Source organism: Oncorhynchus clarkii, chromosome 13 (genome assembly GCF_045791955.1).
Source record: "Oncorhynchus clarkii lewisi isolate Uvic-CL-2024 chromosome 13, UVic_Ocla_1.0, whole genome shotgun sequence".
In the NCBI taxonomy this organism is placed as follows: Eukaryota; Metazoa; Chordata; class Actinopteri; order Salmoniformes; family Salmonidae; genus Oncorhynchus; species Oncorhynchus clarkii.
Window position 1 is genome coordinate 7,476,763 of NC_092159.1, and position 6,604 is coordinate 7,483,366.

The window sequence follows — 6,604 nt, forward strand, 5'->3', positions numbered from 1 at the left end:
TGCAGAACGACTACTCTACTTCCTGTTTCCGTACAGTACCAGAAAGCTCCACTAGGGGGCGATAAACGTCATGGAACACAATGAAAATCTTAACCACTATAATCATCTGTTACCTTCTAACAGGATGGCAGCACACTCCCCGCCTGGTATAATACAATTGTGCCACTATGAAATAAAACATGTATCAAGAAACAAATAATGTTATTTTTCTATTTTTATCTTTTGTCTCTAGGATGTTTCAGAAAGAAGAACAACAATCTCTGAGATTGGTCTCAGAAACCTGAGCAGCTCCTTGCTTGACAATTTTTAGTTCTACTCTCCTAACCTTTTTGTCAGTACTGGGAAAGGTTTTGACCAGAAGCCCATCTGGCCAGTCATTTCTGTGCACCTGACTGTCTTTCGATAAGACAACATCTCCCACTTTTACATTTGGCTTTTCTGCTCTCCGTTTTCTGCATCTCAGCAGCGCTGTCAGGTACTCCCGTCTCCACCTTTTCCAAAAGGCGTCAGCGAGACACTGGACCTGCTTCCACTGTTTTCCATGTAGGCCATTCATGCTGAAGTATCCAGAAGGGGCTGAGGTAGCGCTGGCCTTTTGTATCAGTAACATTGAGGGTGTGAGAATGGCAGGCATGTCAGGGTCGGTTGACACTGACACTAGGGGTCTCGCATTGATTATTGCCATAACTTCAAACATAAGAGTGCTCAAGACCTCACGAGTGGAGCCCGTCTGAAACAGCATAGCATCTAGGATACGTCTGGAAACCTCAATGAGTCTCTCCCAAGAACCACCCATATGAGATGAGTGTGGGGGATTAAATATCCAAGTACATCCCTTGTCTGAGGTATTTAGTCAGTTCTGAGTCATTTGTGTCGATACCCAGTTCCCTGCAGGCACCTATAACGTTTGTACCTCAATCAGAGCGTAGCACTTTTGCTGGACCACAGATAGAGAAAAAAACGCCTCAGCGCATTGATGAAGCTGGATGTGGACATGGATTCGATGAGCTCAATATGGACTGCTCTAGTAGAGCACCGGTCATTCCTTGGAGTCTGCACTACCACCTCTAGTGTGACGAGTGATGACATTCCATGATGACATTCCATGATGACATTCCATGGTCCAAACACATCAAGTCCAACGCTGGTGAATGACGGTTCAGATGTAAGTCTGTCTCCAGGCAAGTCAGCCATCTTTTGGTCAACTAAACCTCCATCTAACTTTGCGGTGACACACTTGTGAATGACAGCAGACGTTTGCTCCCAATAATCCAGAAGCCTGCTGCTCGAATAGCTCCATCTGAAAAATGACGGCCCTGGTGAGCCACTTGCTTGTGATAATGTCTTACCAGCAGGTGGCGACATGATGTGTCCGTGGGATGATGAGAGGATGTTTTTCGTCTTGTGACATGTCGGCGGAGGATAAGCGGCCTCCCAGCCTCAGCAACCCATCCTCATCAATCACCGGGTTCAGATTTTTGAGTGCACTTTGTTTTGGGAACTCTTTTCCTTTTTTCAAGGCATTTTAATTCCTCTCTGAAGGCTTCATGTTGCACACAGTGAATGATTGCTGTTTTGGCTTGTAACAACTCACTTGTACTGCATGGTTTATTACAGTCATGCCAGCCTCTGCAGCTGGTGTTGTCCGCACCTTCATGGAAGGATCTGGCAACATGAATGAGTCTTGCTGTGACTCGATTTAGAGCGTTCCAGCTTGTGAACCTCTCAAAGCGATGAGAGCCGATTTGAGCTCCAGGAACCTTAGTGGCGAAGGCAGTGACGTAAACCAATTAAGCACATTTGGGCCGACTTGATACAACATTTTGAACAGAAATGCAATGGTTCATTGGGTCAGTCTAAAACTGTGCACATACACTACTGCCAACTAGTGGCCAAAATCTAAATTGCGACTGGGCTTGAATAATACATTATGGCCTTTCTCTTGGATTTCAAAGATGATGCTACAAAAAAATGAAATAATAAAAATGAATACGTTTTTTTCTTTGTATTATCTTTCACCAGATCTAATGTGTTATATTTTCCTACATTAATTTAACATTTCCACAAACTTCAAAGTGTTTCCATTCAAATGGTACCATGAATATTAATATCCTTGCTTCAGGTCCTAAGCTACAGGCAGTTAGATTTGGGTATGTCATTTTAGCTGAAAATTGAAAAAAAGGCCATACGTTTGGCTACATACGGACTGTTAGTGGAATTCCCACGAGAGAGTAACGGTTAATGTGATTGGATGTTAATTATTTGTTAATTATGTTAATTAATTGACTAGGCTACCTGTATTTGACATTGTTTTGCTTTTTTGCTGAACACTAGATGGTTCAATTTTATTTTTGGCAGTGAAACGAGGCTACTCAGGCGAGAAAATAAACTCTACCAAAATATAAATGGACTGTTTGAAAATGTGAAGATTTAAAATAATAATAATAATAATAAAGATAAAAAAAAATTAAAAATGTGAATCATGTTTTTATTTGGCGTACCCCCAACGACATTGTGCGTACCCCTTGTAGGAATACCTGATCCAGTGGAATGGACTGTCACTTGTCCTGACTCTTCAAAAGGCTTGGCTAGGACGAGTCCCCTGCTCCCCCAGAGACGTGCTGTGTTCCAACAGCTGCAGCTGAAAGGAGGTTGTGGGATTCCCAGTTTTATTTATGTTCTCTGTTATGGACCTGACTGTGTCTTCCTACAATCTATATCATATATGGTCATATCCTCTGGTGTACGGCTCAAATGGAAGCAGATCTGCTGATGAAGCAATAAAGCAATGCCAAATTAACTGAGATATATTGCGGTGGAAGCTGGGATTATTTCTGACACAACCATTTCTGAACATGTCCATATTGGGCTTGTACATTATCTGTGGCTTTGGTAACTCTGCTATGGACTGTATGGGATCAAATTGGTGTTTCAACAACAGTTCCGAAGATGTGGTTTGATACCATCTCTTTGATGGAGGGTCATAGAGCTGCATGTATTTCTGACAGCCAGTTGTGGATCATGGCCATAGTTGGAGGTCACTGACAGCGAGTAATCATTTGGACTACAAAGAGTTTATCCGTGTAAATGTATTAGATTAAAATTACATTTATCCCTCCATTGACTTCACACTGCGTGCTGAAAGGTGAAGACCTCATACATATACTGTAGGCCACAGAGAGATCTGATACAGGCCAGCACATTATTTTGAGCTTTTTAGTCGACCAGAAGGTCCTCACATTGCTGACACCATAATAGATCTACAGCGAAATGTGTGACCTGGAAAATAAAACCTTAATTAGTCATTCTTGGTTGTCATGTGAATCCATGTCACAGCATGACCCCGCCTCTCATATTACTGCCTGTGACATTTGAATCATGTAAAGAAAATGCTGACGTGAGCCAAGGCTCTGGGGTGTCTCAGACAAACTCCTGTCTGTGGTTAAAAAACTACTTTGTGAGCACAGTTGTTTAAAGCACCTTTAAAATGTATTGGATCAAGAGTTGTTATCCTCCCAAGGCAATGCCAAAATACATCAAATATGTACAATTCATTTTATAATGATAGTTTGCTCAACTGCTTAATAATGTCTGGCAGTTAATAACAGCATATCAGGGGCCTTCAACACCTGTTCTGGACAGCACATCCACATGGTGTGCAGGCTTTTATTCTACCCCAGCAATAACACAGAGGGTTCAGCTGAATCAAATGATCATAATCTTAAATATTGCCCTTAATTACTTGAAATCAGATTCAGTATGTTAGGATAGGTTTAGACAGGCTGCCCAATTCTGAACTTTTTTTCAATCATTGGTATTTTCACCAATCAGATCAGCTCTTAAAAAGGGTGGTGAAAATACCAGTGAGGGAGTTCTATTAATGTCCAGTGCCCCGGGTCAAAGGGGTCAGTGTCTATTGCATTCATTTTGGAACCAGGCTGGAGCCAGGTTCCCCATTCTGTCCGAAGGCGAAGTCGTCTCAAAACAAAAGTGAATTAAATAAGAACGTGGAGTGATGAGTACGATTCCATGTTTTCACGTACAAAAGTGATTACTTTTGATAAAAGTCTTTATCTGCCTTCCCAATGAAAACTAGTTTGAAAATTCAAACATATTTTATGTTTCTGAACTATGAATCACATTGCCTTGTTGACAACATGACCGTTCGGCACATATTACTGTTAGACATGGGGCAGAGAATTTTTTTTGGCTATTTTAAGCTATTTTCCTTAGATTCTACCCATTTTCCTTAGGGTGTAGAGAATTGTTTACCATTATTTAACTCTGCAAGTCAGTTAAGAACAAATTCTTATTTACAATGACAGCCAACTGAGGAACAGTGGGTTAACTGCCTTGTTCAGGGGCAGAACATCTAAGTTTTACCTTGTCAGCTCAGGGATTCGATCCAGCAACCTTTCGGTTACTGGCCCAACACTCTAACCACTAGGCTACCTGCCGACCTTACGTTGGCAAAAATATAAATAGTATATAAAGTACAGATACCCCAAAAAACTACTTAAGTAGTACTTTAAAGTATTTTTACTTAAGTACTTTACACCACTGCTAATTTGATATACATATTTTTTTCGTAAAGCCATTGGGCATCTTCTCCATCCTTGAAGAGGAGTGCATGTTCCCCAAGTCTTCAGACACTACCTTCAAGGACAAGCTGTACTCCCAGCATCTTGGCAAAACAAAGGCGTTTGAGAAGCCCAAGCCTGCCAAAGGCAAGGCAGAGGCCCACTTCTCCCTGGTGCACTATGCCGGAACGGTGGACTACAACATCACTGGTCCAACGCTCTATCCACTAGGATACCAGTTCTACACATTTTGCCATGGGGCAGAGTTTTTTGTTTGTTGCTCTTTTAAGCTAATCTAAACATTTTGCCATGATTTTTTGCCATGTTAATGATATCTGAGTGAGATTGATTAACAAAATCAATAGGGAGTTCAGGAGTCCTCGGCACGTGCCCTACATGTCGGGTCGGTATTCAGCCATGATTACTACAAGTTTAGATAGCAGGCTAGAATAATTTACCAATCTAAAAACTGTTTGCTAACATGGCTAATTGAGTGATCGTCAGTTTTTATTTATTTAACTAGGCAAGTCAGTTAAGAACAAATTCTTATTTTCAATGGGTTAACTGCCTGTTCAGGGGCAGAACAACAGATTGTCAGCTCTGGGATTTGAACTTGCAACCTTCCGGTTACTAGTCCAACGCTCTAACCACTAGGCTACCCTGCCGCCCCAGTGACTGACATAACAAGAGAAAAACTGCTGATGCAAAACCACACAAAACCACATGTATATAACTTGCACCTTATTACACTATTGTAACTCTTAACAGTAAGTTAAGTTAAGTTAAGTTGAATCCCCCTAGCAACCCCTGGGGCCCCCTTAGCAACCACATTGGTCACTTATGCTTGGAGCCGGCCCTGCAGGTGTACATATTACATTGTTGAACATTAAAATAACTTAATGTCATAAACGTTTAGTCTGCATGGTGTGAATGTTCTCTCAACCCACAAACACGTCAAGTAAATATATTGTCTAATAACAGTGGCATCGGTGCCAGAATTAGGCTGTGTTGGCAGATATACCAAACAATAAACCTTGGCTGTAGTGAAGATCACAGTCCAAGAAATGAAAAGGCCTTGATGGGATCCTTCCAGATGGTCACCCTGCTCAACTAGTGTATCCAGCAGATATGGGGCTTCTTGTACTGATGTGCTGGGTGGACACGGACCCTGAACAAACAGGGTGTATTCAGTGAGGTGAAATGTTCTGAACGTTGTTGATAGAAATGTATTGTATAGAGCTGACACGATTCCCTGTTCTACCTGACAGACAGTTCTATCTGTTCTTAACAATACATTTCTATCTGAACGTTCTGTAAGGTTTCACCCTATTGAACATTAATTTAGCTGCGCCATATTAGACACAAGTAATTGAAAGGACTAATTGAATGTGAAGGTTTGAAAGCAGAAGAGATGTGATCAACACTGAAGAATGTGTGAAATAACTGACTTCAAAAAATAACTTGTTTTAATTACTTCAAAATAAATGTTCTCTCTTTTCTAAAAGTTATAAAAACTGTAATATTAATGATTGACTGAAATATAATGGAAATGTAAAGTAATCTGTTACTTTATTGTAACTATTCCCTATTCATTTTATAACAGTTTTACTGAAGCCAGCTCAGCTGCTAAGCGGTTAACTTCAGAGTGTAATAACAGTTTGAGGCAGTTATATCGCTGTCAGCAATATGAGTGGATAAGATGATTGAAATACTGGTATGGTGTTATGTAAGTCATAAGAAGTTTTTACCAACTGAAATGTGAGACAAATAGAACAAGCCTCCAGTATCTTCAATATGTCAAACTGTAGATAAAAACGACACATTCAATTTATACGTTTTATAAACTGAAATTGAAATGTTTCCATTCTATCTGTTAAATATTAATTTAATATGATTCCACCAGGGTGATACATCAAATGAAGCAAAGCACGAGGTAACGACCATCTACGTCACAAGCATGAGGTGAGGAGACAGTTCAGATGTGTTTACAAGCTAAACAATATAAATAACTGGTGAACGTAAAT